The sequence below is a fragment of the Neophocaena asiaeorientalis genome, unplaced genomic scaffold, assembly GCF_003031525.2.
Source record: "Neophocaena asiaeorientalis asiaeorientalis breed wild unplaced genomic scaffold, Neophocaena_asiaeorientalis_V1.1 scaffold251, whole genome shotgun sequence".
NCBI classification, from domain to species: Eukaryota; Metazoa; Chordata; class Mammalia; order Artiodactyla; family Phocoenidae; genus Neophocaena; species Neophocaena asiaeorientalis.
In genome coordinates this window covers 8,276,617-8,291,150 of record NW_020173377.1, presented here as the reverse complement: position 1 = coordinate 8,291,150, position 14,534 = coordinate 8,276,617, and the positions used below count along the sequence as shown (strand labels likewise).

The following is a 14,534-nucleotide window of genomic DNA, read 5'->3' as shown; positions in this document are numbered from 1 at the left end:
AAACCTGGCGGGAACGGGCCCATAATTTTCAAGGAGGGGGATAAGGTGAAAGAATCCAACATACTTTACTTACCGCTGTTGTCAGTCAGGGCATTCCTCTCTCTCATAGCCATGATGAACACCTTCTAAAAGCCGCATGGGAGAAAATTTCACCAAGAGGAGGAAAAATATGTCAAACTTGTGAAGCCTTCCCTGGATGGATTTATGACATTCTGGTTTCTGGTACAGAGGTCAAAGGATAGAATTTACCAAAATTTATTAGTTCTGTGATAACATGAATTATAAAATATACCAATAATGTAGTTATTCGAGAATTTTAAAATCTCTACATTAAATACGCACATCACTTGAAAAGAACCTTCATTTATGAAATATTAAAACATGAAGAAAAATGGTTATTTTAGCATTAAAAAAACACTTCCGTCATGGTTTTCACTGCATCATCATCGCATTCCTTTAAAGTCTTATCTATTCATGTGTCACCTAAATATTCAGCACTGGTCTCTCTGTTTATGTGATTCTCACTGAATTGCAAAGCGAAATAAGGATGTACATCACTTAGGATTTATTTTTTCTTTTGTATGACATTTTTTTTTAATCAGCCTAAAGAATAAATTTGGTATGTGGCAATGGGATGGAGGATGAGCTTGTGATATTGTTATAATATCAGGTCCAGTTCCTACTTGACCCAACTCTTTTTCTTCCTGGAAAACACACACACACACACACGAGGCCAAAGGAAAGCTAAGTCATCCTTTGTTATTAGCTGGGTCTATGAGAACCTTGGAGAGCTGGACTGAACCTTTGGTGTATTATTTTTCCTGCATTAAAGTAGCTTCAGTGGCCTGGATCGAGAGCAGACATATTCTTTTCTGCCCTAGTTAAGAGTCAAATCTCACCTGAGCAGTGAGAGGGGCCATCGACCGAGAACACCCATAGCACTAGAGGAAATGGAGCCAGAGAGGGATAGAGTGTGTTCACTTCTGGTTGGTGTTGGTTCAAGCTGCTTGCCTGAGGCCTGCTCAGTCTGGGGCATTATCCTCAGGGCTGGTGGCCACTGGAAATGAAGAGTTTAGAGAGAGACAGAGAGAGAGAGAGAGAGATTGATTGATTTACCCACTGCATGAGCAGACAAGAGAGAGATGGACACTGCCCTGTGCACCTCTGAAAGCTCCATCACAAGCAAGCAGAGTACACTAAATGGAATCCCTTTGTCCCTGGAATGGGGGAATCACTTGCCCTTAACCCTCACTCACCGTGAGAAAAAGGCGATGGAGGCAGGAGGAGAGAAGCCTTGAGTGGAGGCAGATAAGCTGCTTGAGTGTTAGACCAGAGGGGAAAAAGAGAATAGGACTCTTCTGTCCCCATCCTTTCTGTTTCTCTTCTGATGTTCACAGGAATTTAGGTTTCTGACCTACTACTCAAGAGTATAGTTTTCAGACATATGTTTTTCTAAACTAGTGGAATGTGTACAAATAAACTTGTAGTTGGACTGAATGTTAGAGTGAGAAGGAGGAAGGATTGGATGGGGGGAGGAATGACTTTGTTTGCAAATATTGAAGGTGTGATGTTTATCAGACACGTGGTTTGGGAAATTGTAATCCTTGCAACATTTACTCAGTGCCCAGTGAATGTTCAACACCTCTGCTACCTCAATTAAAAATAATCAATCTCTATCATCCTGATGAGTTGCTCTGAAAATAACCACCAATTATCCCAACTTCAGTAGAGAAGACAATATACTTTTAATTGGGGGCAGACTGAAGAGGAATATAGAGATACTAATAGATATTTGGTAAGAAAGCCTTCTGCATCCTACAAAGGAATTCTACCATTCAACCACCCTTGAAGACAATGAACATGAAAGTGCCCTCTTCCAAGGAGACTCACTGAGGAAGTGACTTCTTACCTCCCTGGGCACATATGAAAATAAGAAAGATGTCTGTGAGCAATCCAAGGCTTCTGGGACTTCCTTGGTGCTCCAGTGGTTAAGAATCCACCCTGCAATGCAGGGGACGTGGGTTCGATCCCTGGTCGGGGAACTAAGATCCCACGTGCCGCGGGGAAGCTAAGCCCGAGTGCCGCAAAGGAAGATCCCGCGTGCCACAACTAAGACCCGTCACAGCCAAATAAATAAATATTTAAATAAACAAGCAAACAAAAGCAATCCAAGGCTCCTATTTCTATGGTCTTGGTATTTATATCATGTTAGAAAAAATGCTGGTGGTTTCCAACTTGAGAAAGGGATGACTTGGCTTTTGTGGTGTGATAATTGGTGATTATTTACAGTCGTCAGATATGAAAGTGGCTGTCATAAGGAAGAGAGACTAAAATTTATTCTTTCTAGTTCCTGACGACAGACTCTAGTAATAGGGAAGCTGATTTTAGCTTGAATTAATAACTTTGCAGCAATCGCAGACGTCTACTGGTGGAATAATAAGCCCCACAAAGCAGTGATATTCCTCTTAGTGGAAGGATTTAAGCTGAATTAAGGTTCTTTGGAAGCAAGTAACAGAGATCAACTTGAGCTAACATACGTTTAAAAAAATTATTAGAAGGCTATCTGAGAATTAACAGAATCAAGATGGGAGGAGGAAGGACCAGGCTTAGAAATAGGAGAGGAATCAAGATTGAGTCTACTTGGCTATTGAGGTGCCACTGTAGGAATGAATGAATGACTGAGTGGTGTGTCACCCTACTTAGGACTTAGTCCTGTAGGAAAATGGCCGGTTGGCTGAGCTTAGGTTACATGCTCATTCTTTGTCCATATGGTGTGAGACAGCAGAACATCTACCAGAGGTGTCCAGGGATCCTTTCAAATTTTCTAGTGGAATGGTAGGGCCCCCAATTTACTATCCTACAAAGACTGCCTACAGTATGGAGGAAATTCCCTCCAAAGGAATCAGGACGCTCTTACAAAAAGGGAACAGGGGCTGAGGAGCCAAGAATTAACGAGCAATATTTACGACAGAAATTGGATGACTGTTCGTTAGGGACATCATAAAGGAGGATTGTTCATTGAGCAAGAAACTAGGTAGAAAGGCTTGGTCCCTCTGACTTCAGTAACACTCACGGGCAAGAAAAATATCATCCCTGAGAGATTTGGGCTTGGGCCTCCGTAAAGATAGCCAGGTAAACTTGGGTAATAATATCCTCAGCTTTCAAGGATGATATCTAGGAGTGGCTTCCATGTGCATGTTTTTATCTGGGATAGAGTGACCAAATATATATCAATTAAAAAAATTCATATGCCCCAAATCTTGGAATTCCTTACCATTTTCTCTCTCATCCTCTCCCATCTCCTGTGAAAGTTCCTAAACTCTACTTCAGGCAACCTCCTCAAAACTCCCCTAGGCAAAAATAGGTGCCCCTTTGTTGTGTTTCCATAGCACCTCTGTGCACATCTGTAGCAGAACATAAATAAAAATCATACTGTTTTCCACTGGACCAAGAGCTCCTCGATGCAGGGACCTTGCCGTTTATTACTGGAGTTTAAACACACAGCATAGGGACAAGGAGATAAACAAATTGAAAGATAAATAAAAATAGCGACCAGAGGCCTCACACGGTTGGGTTCTATACTGTGTCTTCTCGCACTGCCTTCTCAAACATGTCCTAATCCATATACTTCTTGGTCCTAAGCAGTGTGAATATTTGATCTCCTATCTGTCAGGTGGAACCTTTCTCTGAGAAGCTGAAAGCATTTCACTCTATTGATTTGTTTTCACCAGAGGTGAGCTGTGAGTGGTAAGTAGGCATTTGTTCCTATTATGACTGTCAGTAGTATGATTTCAAATCACTTTTATCCTAGTGGTTTCAAGGGATCACATCTTTAATTTACAAAGCCAGCTCCCTAGAACTGAACCAAACCAAACCATATTAAGCTATATAGCCTAAGCTTTCAATTTATGGCCATGACTATTGGGGGAAAATCATCTTTCTTTCTTGTTTATTGTGTGTGTTATTGTGTGTGTGTGTGTGTGTGTGTGTGTGTGTGTGTATTTGAGTACAGAATCCTTACTTTAGATAAGAACAAAGGTACATACAAAAGAATAGAAATCTACAACAACAACAAAAACACCTAGAAAGTTTTAGAGAAGGGAGGAATCACAGGAAAACAGAGGGGAGTCTGAATAAAGTCAGAAAGCTCTTGTTCCAAATAGACTGCAGATAGATTATTTACCCTCTGATTACTGTTCCTCCCAGTAATTGTGAAATCTGTGAAATGGGGATGATGATAACAATGTAATTCCTAAGGATGTTGTGAGGATTAAATGAACTTGTTGGTTCTTGATTTATTCTCCATCCTGCATAGATCCAGACCTCCTGGGCAATAGTAGGGGGAGGGAGAGTGAGCAGAGGTCTCCTCAATCCTTTGGCTCATCACATAGGACACCAAAGGCATGCCCCTCCTTGTTTCTTACTCTATGCTGCTCCCTACAAGGAGGAGAAGCTGATGAGTGGAATAGGGCTATATGTACCACCATAATTTGCTACCTGCAATTACTTGGTCAGAGCTGCTAGGAGAAGCAGCACTCAGAATAGCAGTACTCGAGCATGTCATTTTAACCTGACCCTTTCATACTTAAACCAAATTCTTCCCCTTCAGGACTTAATTATTTGTGGCAAAAATACATCTTAAGCTCCTTTTGGATCGTCTCCTAAGATGGAATTGGTCTCTCTGTGTGGCCCCAACTCTAATTACTGTTTTCTTTATTAGCATGTGGTTTTATCTCATTGTAATTATTGGAATCCTGTTTTCCAGGACAACCAGAAGTTGACCAAGGTCTTTGTACCTACAGTGTCAGAATCCTACTATAGTCTTGATTCCTCTCACTTTTGTGGCCAACAGTATTCAATTAGTTCCATGATTCTGCCAGCTTTCTTTCTTTGTGTTTTCTCTCCACACAGGATCGGGTTCACCCGTGCAGTTTCTTTAAATATATATACTAATGTAAATCCTGCTTTTCTAAAAGCTAACCTTGATGATTTTCTCTTCTACTAACCAATGGCTCCTATGGTAATAAGGACGTCCCACTTAAAATTGTTGCTATATACAAATCACTTGGAACAGCATTAAGCACATAGTAGGCACTCGATAAATCTGAGCTGCTATTACACTCATCATCATCATTATTACTAGAATCACCTTACAGTTACTTTGTGGATTAAATAATGAAACATTTATAAAGTATGTTAACATATTGCCTAGCACCACTGTAGGCACTCAGTAACGGTAGATACTGCTAGTTACAGGAGCAGAAGCCAGAGATTTGTTTAAGAAAATAAAACACAGCACCTTCCAGGGTGATTGCCTTGGCTCCATTCTGTTCATTCTTGTATACCATTTCCTTCTAGGGTACTTTACAATGAGGATGAGTTTTCAGAATGATGCTTTATTCAGAGGTACTTCAAGATGTATGGTCATAGAAGAAATTCACTTATACTCAGTAAGTCAGAAAAGTAGCATCATATTTTATGTATTCATTTTAGAGTGATGATTATCTGTTTTTATAAGTAACTTATGCTCGTCACTGAAAATGTAAGCAATTCAGAAAATTATAAAAAAGAAACACATCCTAAATCCTACCTCCCAGAAATATTCGCTGTGAATAGTTAAAGAGCATCTCCTAATGTACTTATACAGACAGGAAGATAGAAAAATAGGTAGATAGTAAGAATTAACCTTGTAAGAATGGGAGTAACTCAGAAGTAATTCCTTTCTTCCCACTTCCTCTGTCACTACCTTCCAGTTTTGTTGCTTACATTATATTTACTCTGATGGGTTTATAGCATCCTCATTGTTTTGCAAATGTAATTCTCCCATTTGTTTAGTTCTGGTTCTATTTTTCTTTGGACCCACTGCTCATTACTAGTCTTGTTACTGCGGTTTGTACATCCCAGAATTATTTATTTTGACTTTTCTCTTGGTTGGATAACTTTCTTCATCAAGATTTTTTTCTAAGGAAGTCTCATGAGAGTTATATTTTCTTAGGTTTTTCACTTTTCAGAATATTTGCCTACTGCTTTTATAGTTGAATAACAACTTGGCTGATATGGCATTCTCAGGACACCTTCTCTTTCCCTCTGAAGGTTACAGATTTTGCCGCATGATTTTCAGAGATTGGATGTTGCTGTGGAAAGTATGAGGCCAGGCTGATTCTTTTTCCCTGTTGGAGTTGACTTGCTTTCTTCTTCTTAGATGCTGGAATAACTCTAGTTTTATCGATGTGTAATAGGTTAATTAGGGTATTTTAATACTGATTGTTTCATTTTTTTCTCAGTATTATATGTCATTTTCATCTGCGTATTTAGTTCTTTCTCTTCTGGGGAAATGTTTCTGTGTGATAACTCAGTTTTCTTTTTCTGGTCCACTGTTTCAGGGGACACCAATATTTTTGTTGGGTTCCTTTATCTGTCTTCCACTTTAATGTGCTTTCTCTTTGCTTTAACAAGTTCCTTGCCTTTTCCTTAAGTATTCATTATAATTATTTTGAATTTCTCTGTCATTCTGTTAATTTGGTTTTTAGCTTTGACTTTTTTCTAGTTCTATTTTTAATTTACTTAAGAGATCTTCAGTGGTACATAATATGTTTCAGTGTGTCCTTAGCTCTGGAATTTCCTTGTACATTCTCCACTTTGAACTTCTATTGAATATTCTTATTAAGCTCTTTAATATTAAAGAATACTCATTGGGTATTTGTTTCTGTTCCTTGAGTTATATTTTCTTCCAGCTGAGTTCTTCATCTGTCCTGTGTGTTATATTCCTCTCCACCCTCACCTGTCCATCCCCTCCATCACATAGTATGTCTGCATGGTGGTCATGCCTTCTCCTTTTGTCCCACTCACTATTAAGATAGGTATGTTTCTGTTTTTTCTTCTTTTTTTTCTGAAGTGATGTGAGTGGATCTTCCTTGATCCCTTTTCAAATTATTTGGGACTAGTTTGTCTTCACCATTCTGAGCCATTGTTTGAGAACTGAATGCTGTTTTCTACCTATTTTTCTAAAGATTGATTTTCACAGTGTGGGCCTGGGACCAGCAGCATCAATTAATGAAGGGAATTCTTGGCCCCAACTCAGCCTAATTAAGTCAGAAACTCTGGAGATAAGGCCCAGTAATCTTTGTTTCCGTAAGCTTTCCAGGTGATTCTGGTGCATTTTAAAACTTCAAAGCCACTGCAATAAACATTGTAGAGATGTGGGACAGGAAAGCTGTGGTGGAGCAGAGCACAATTCATGCGGGAGGGGGGACCGGAACCGTGCTCTATGATCCTATTAAGTATCCTGTCCCTGGGCCTATTCCTCAACCATCATTGTTCCCACTCGTATGGGCTTTAACACATTCCCTCACTGGCCATATTGCACTGCAGATCAGCAAGTTCCGGTGTTCCTTCTGCCTCTGTTGACAGGGCTGCCATGAAATGTCCTGCAGGTTGTTGCTGCAAAAGGACACCTGGTTGAGGAGATGGAGTAGGGACTAAACTCCAGTCTTCACTCTGCTCACGAAGAGTGTGCCTGGTGCACGGCTGCCTCAGCCCAGAGGAGGGGATGCCATTTTCTAATTGATCTGCCCAGAGGGGGCATCTTTTCATACAAGGAAAATCTATAGTATGTACTGGCAGTCCTGATAAGGTCTTTTTCTTTTTTTTTTTTTTTTAACATCTTTATTGGAGTATAGTGGCTTTACAATGGTGTGTTAGTTTCTGCTTTATAACAAAATGAATCAGTTATACACATACATATGTTCCCATATGTCTTCCCTCTTGCGTCTCCCTCCCTCCCACCCTCCCTATCCCACCCCTCTAGGTGGTCACAAAGCACCAAGCTGAACTCTCTGTGATATACGGCTGCTTCCCACTAGCTACCTATTTTACATTTGGTAGTGTATGTATGTCCATGCCACTCTCTCACTTTGTCACAGCTTACCCTTCCCCCTCCCCATATCCTCAAGTCCATTCTCTAGAAGGTCTGTGTCTTTATTGCCATCTTGCCCCTAGATTCTTCATGACCATTTTTTTTTCTCAGATTCCATATATATGTGTTGGCATACGGTAACTGTTTTTCTCTTTCTGACTTACTTCACTCTGTATGACTCTAGGTCCACCCACCTCACTACAAATAACTCAATTTCATTTCTTTTTATGGCTGAGTAATATTCCAGTGTATATATGTTCATTGCTAATTCTATTGATTTGAGTCTTCTCCCTTTTTTTCTTGATGAGTCTGGCTAATGGTTTATCAGTTTTGTTTATCTTCTCAAACAACCAGCTTGTAGTTTTATTGATCTTTGCTATCGTTTCCTTCCTTTCTTTTTCATTTATTTCTGGTCTGATCTTTATGATTTCTTTCCTTCTGCTAACTTTGGGGTTTTTTTGTTCTTCTTTCTCTAATGGCTTTAGGTGTAAGGTTAGGTTGTTTATTTGAGATGTTTTTTGTTTCTTATGGTATGATTGTATTGCTATGAACTTCCCTCTTAGAACTGCTTTTGCTGCATCCCATAGGTTTTGCGTCATCATGCTCTCATTGTCATTTGTTTCAAGGTATTTTTTGATTTCCTCTTGATTTCTTCAGTGATCTCTTGGTTATTAAGTAGTGTATTGTTTAGCCTCCATGTGTTTGTTTTTTTTTTACAGACTTTTTCCTGTAATTGATATCTAGTCTCATAACATTGTGGTCAGAAAAGATGCTTGATGCGATTTCAATTTTCTTAAATTTACCGAGGCTTCATTTGTGTACCAAGATATGATCTATCCTTGAGAATGTTCCATGAGCACTTGAGAAGAAATTGTATTCTGCTGTTTTTGGATGGAATGTCCTATAAATATCAATGACGTCCATCTTGTTTAATGTATCATTTAAGGCTTGTGTTTCCTTATTTGTTTTCATTTTGGATGATCTGTCCATTGGTGAAAGTGGGATGTTAAAGTCCCCTACTATTTTTGTGTTACTGTTGATTTCCCCTTTTATGGCTGTTAGCATTTGCCTTATGTATTGGGGTGGTCCTATGTTGGGTGCATAAATATTTACCATTGCTTTATCTTCCTCATGGATAGATCCCTTGATCATTATGTAGTGTTCTTTTTTGTCTCTTGTAATAGTCTTTATTTTAAAGTCTATTTTGTCTGATATGAGAATTGCTATTCCAGCTTTCTTTTGATTTCTATTTGCATGGAATATCTTTTTCCATTCCCTCACTTTCAGTCTGTACGTGTCCCTAGATCTGAAGTGGGTCTCTGGTAGACAGCATATATATGGGTCTTGTTTTTGTATCCATTCAGCCAGTCTATGTCTTTTGGTTGGAGCATTGAATCCGTTTAGATTTAAGGTAATTATTGATATGCATGTTCCTATTACCATTTTCTTAATTGTTTTTGGTTTGTTATTGTAGGTGTTTTCCTTCTCTTGTGTTTCCTGCCTAGAGAAGTTCCTTTAGCATTTGTTGTAAAGCTGGTTTGGTGGTGCTGAATTCTCTCAGCTTTTGCTTGTCTGTAAAGGTTTTAATTTCTCCATCAAATCTGAATGAGATCCTTGCTGGGTAGAGTAATCTTGGTTGTAGGTTCTTCTCCTTCAGCACTTTAAATATGTCCTGCCACTTCCTTCTGGCTTGCAGAGTTTCTGCTGTAAGATTAGCTGTTAACCTTATGTGGATTCTCTTGTGTGTTATTTGTTGTTTTTCCCTTGATGCTTTTAATTTCTTTTTCTTTGTATTTAAGTTTTGATAGTGGGATTAATATGTGTCTTGTCGTGTTTCTCCTTGGATTTATCCTGTATGGGACTCTCCATGCTTCCTGTTTGGGGTCTACTTTTCGTAGGCTGCAGGTTCATAGTTTTCATTGTTTTTGGTTTCTGTCCTCAGTGGCTAAGGGTGGTTCAGTGGGTTGTGTAGGGTTCCTGGTAGAGGGGACTAGTGCCTGTGTTCTGGTGGATGAGGCTGGATCTTGTCTTTCTGGTGGGCAGGTCCACGTCTGGTGGTGTGTTTTGGGGTGTCTGTTGCCTTATTATGATTTTAGGCAGCCTCTCTGCTAATGGATGGGGTTGTGCTCCTGTCTTGCTACTTGTTTGGCATAGGGTGTCCAGTACTGTAGCTTGCTGGTCATTGAGTGGAGCTGGGTCTTGGTGTTGAGATGGAGATGTCTGGGAGATTTTCGCCGTTTGATATTACGTGGAGCTGGGAGGTCTCTTGTGGACCAGTCTACTGAACTTGGCTGTCCCCTCTCAGAGGCACAGCCCTGAAGCCTGGCTGGTGCACCATGAGCCTTTTATCCCCATGGCTCAGAATAAAAGGGAGAAAAAATAGAAAGAAAGAAAGAAAGAAGATAAAATAAAATAAGATAAAGTAAGATAAAATAAAATAAAGTTATTAAAATAAAGAATAATTAAGAAAAAAGTTTTTAATGTAAAAAATAGGACCGACAGAACCCTAGGACAAATGGTAAACACAAAGCTATAGACACAAAATCTCACACAGACGCATACACATACACACTCACAAAAAGAGAGAAAGGGAAAAAAAAAAATATATATATATATATATATACATATCTTTGCTCCCAAAGTCCTTCTCCTCAATTTGGGATGATTCGTTGTCTATTCAGGTATTCCATAGATGCAGGGCACATCATGTTGATTGTGGAGATTTTACTCCACTGCTCCTGAGGCTGCTGGGAGAGATTTCCCTTTTTCTTCTTTGTTCGCACAGCTCCTGGGGTTCAGGTTTGGATCTGGCCCCGCCTCTGCGTGTAGGTCGCCAGAGGGCGTCTGTTCTTCGCTCAGACAGGACGGGGTTAAAGGAGCAGCTGATTCGGGGGCTCTGGCTCACTCAGGCCTGGCGGAAGGATTGGTATGGATGCAGGTCGACCCAGCGGCGGCAGAGGCTGGCGAGACTTAGCACCAGCCTGAGGCGCGCCGTGCATTCTCCCTGGGAAGTTGTCCCTGTATCACGGGACCCTGGCAGTGGCGGGCTGCACAGGCTCCCTGGAAGGGAGGTGTGGATGGTAACCTGTGCTTGCACACAGGCTTCTTGGTGGCTGCAGCAGCAGCTTTAGCGTCTCATGCCCGTCTCTGGTGTCCACGCTGATAGTCGCGGCTCGAGCCCGTCTCTGGAGCTCCTTTAAGTGACACTGTTAATCTCCTCTCCTATTGTTTCTCCATGTGCTTTGTTGTTCTGGATAATAAGTCAAGTATTTTTTCCAGTCCATGATGTCTCGTCTATTCTACTCATCAGCCTTACTGCCTGGAAGAAACTTTGGCCAGAAGATTATTCTTGTAAAAACATATATGTTATTATGTTATTTCAAACACTGTGCCATATTTGTTTCTTCTTATGTCTACTCCTCGACTGAACTGTGTGCCAGGCAAAAACCAGGTTTTTTTTGTTTTGTTTTGTTTTGTTTATATCTCCAGGGCTACCTCAGAGCCACAGTCGTCCCTTAGCTCCAGAAAAGCTTGGCCCAATCCTCCTGATAAGGTCTTAAAATGATATGTAGGAGCTTCTGTACTAAAGCTGTATTCCTTGAATTTGTCCAGGTTTTCTAATCACTCCCCTTCTCTCCATCTGTACCTTTACAAATTTTAGGGTATTTTTGAGAATTCTTAGAATTCTGTCTATTTTCTTTCTTTAGTGTTGCCTCTAGGTGTATGTAGGGCTGGGGTAGGAAGAATTAAGGTGATAACTTTACCAGAAGTTCATTTTCTTTTCTTAGCTTATAGTTTAAAAATTTCTAGCATCAGCTCATAGCACTTTGCTGGTTTTATAGCTGCTGGTAAAATTTTAGCCTTTAAAAATGCTATTTCCTTACTAGTTTTGTTAGTTTGTTATGGGGGGTGTGTGATTCTATGTTCCTGCCTTATTCTACTATTAATATACAACAAATACATTTTTTTTTTTACCAACATGAATGAAAACAATTATTTTCTACTTGTGGTACGCGGGCCTCTCACTGTTGTGGCCTCTCCCATTGCGGAGCACAGGCTCCGGACGCACAGGTTCAGCGGCCATGGCTTACGGGCCTAGCCTCTCTGCGGCATGTGGGATCTTCCTGGACCGGGGCACGAATCCGTGTTCCCTGCGTCGGCAAACAGACTCTCAACCACTGCGCCACCGGGAAAGCCCTCTACTTAGCTTTTTTAAAAAAGTTTATTTATTTTTAATTTTGGCTGCATTGGGTCTTCATTGCTGTGGGCGATCTTTTCTCTAGTTGTGGTGAGTGGGGGCTACTCTCTGTTGCGGTGTGTGGGCTTCTCATTGCGGTGGCTTCTCTTGTTGCAGAGCACAGGCTCTAGGGCCCACAGGCTTTAGTTGCTGCAGCATGCGGGCTCAGCAGTTGTGGCTCGCGGCCTCTAGAACGCAGGCTCAGTGGTTGTGATGCATGGGCTCAGCTGCTCTGCATCATGTGGAATCTTCCCGGACCAGGGCCCGAACCTGTGTCCCCTGCATTGGCAGGTGGATTCTTAACCACTGTGCCACCAGGGAAGCCCATCTACTTAGCTTTTTATCAGGTAGATTTCTTTGGTTGTTATAGTTGTATGCTTTGCATAACTTAGCTAGGAAAAAAAAGAAATGAGGTTTGAGAGGATGCTGGGTAGAATATGGGATTAAGGGACAAGTTCTGGAGATGAAGAGCTGGCAACTTGTGCCCTCAGCAGGACAGATTGGTGGACATTGGGAATGCCCTGGCCAGGAGATTACTGAGGTCTAAGTAGCTACTAGGCATATGATGTGAATGGCAGGCTGGCCAGTGCAGCAACGAGGGGTTTTCCCTTAAAGCAGTGGTTCTCACCAGGAATTGATTTGTCCCCTTGCCACCCACCACCATCTGGAGACATTTAGCAACATCTGGAGACATTTTTGGCTGTCATGACTGGAGAGGCGTTGTTACTGGCGTCTAATGGGTGGAGGGCATACATATCTGCAATGCAAAGGATAGCACTCCACAACCTGGAATTATCTGATGCAAAATGCCAATAGTGCTGGGGTGGAGAAATCCAGCCCTACAGGAAGGGAGCTTAGATAGGCAGGAGCAATAGCTGTTCATTATACTTTGCAGTTGGCAGATGAACATTCACATTAATCCAGGAATGAGTATATATACTGGTTTCATTCAGACTTTGAGTATTGCATTCCTTTTTTTTCCCTTGTCTTTTTTTAACTAAAGAACTTAGCATTTTACTTCCTTGCAGGTACAGTCATTGTGATATTGTCTTACCCTTGTATCAACACCCAGAAGTCAATTTTAATTCACTAAAGAAAGTCATGTTAATCCTGCTCTTAATGGTTAAGTTTGTAACTCTAATGAAGTTTTTGAAATTAGATTCCTGCATAATAGTCACAATAGAAATTATCAAAAACATTGATTTGGTAATAATTTAAAGTTTTAGCTCCATACTCAAAAGGATCTTATCTTTGAGCTGTATGGGCTGAAAACATTCCCCTTCTTCGCTTCTAGGTTCTTTGGTTGGTCTAATAATTAAATTGACACAAAACAGCTTAACAGAAGAAAAATAAATTTTCTACATACAGGAGCCCCAAAGACGTGAGACCAAAAGGCAGACAATTAAGACTTATATGCCCTTCTGAGCTAAGGAGAAGGGAGTAGGGATCTAGGGATTCAAAGGGGAGGAAGATGAATCACAGGAAGATGAGAAGAGCAGATGTTTGGTAAACAACTGTTAGCCACGCCATGCAGAGAAGTCTTTCTAATATAAAAAGTTATCTTTGATATTAGCTCTCTTCCTAGTACAGATCCTCTATCTAAATTCTTTTAGGCAGTTAAGGGGAAGGTAAACAGCCCTTTCTGACTCTGTTCATTGTCTTCAGCTCAAAATAATCTACATACCAAGTGGTGTATTTTGGGGGGTGGGGGTGGAAGGGGATAGTGTATTCTGCTCCCCCTCAGAGCCTCACATCCTTTGTGCAAGACTGACAGGTAAGAACTACCTTTTGTTTTCTTACTCAAATGGGCATTTGCATGTGACCACATTGTTTGTCACTGGACAACTGACCATGTGACTATGGACAAGTTGCTTAATCTCTCTAGACTGCAGTGTCAATAACAAACGTATCTTAAATGGGTGTGGAGGAATAGATGTGCCCCTTTCTGTTCTCATACTCTATGGAATTATGCAATGTAAGTTATGCAGAGTGGATGAGCCCTCCCTTCCGGAAGGCTGGGGGCAGGGGAGTCTTCTGCTTTGAATGGATCTCTAAGTTTTTGTGAGATACCCCAGTGCCAATCTTTCCATAACATCTCTTTTGCCAGCATGCCCACAGCCAGGTATAATGCGACACTGTGCATTAATACATTTTAACAGATTTTAAATGAACTTTCTCTAAGCAGATAGAAGACAGTTAGAACATTCCGAGGGAAATCCCTTGGCAGACAAGCACATCTGTTAGCGATTTGGCAGCCCTGGAACAGTTTCATCAAGCTGCATCAGCAGTTTCTCTCAAAATGTGAACAGTATGTTTGCTAAAGGCACACACGATTATGTCTGAACCTCATAAACTTCTCTCAATTATGAGGAAATGTCACTG

General features: G+C 40.8%; 1 protein-coding gene across 10 annotated transcripts in view; it reads left to right on the top strand.

Annotated features, from left to right (window-relative positions):
• Positions 1-14,534, top strand: part of FHIT (fragile histidine triad diadenosine triphosphatase) — a 1,420,480-nt gene that overhangs the window by 585,701 nt on the left and 820,245 nt on the right. The window lies entirely within an intron of this gene.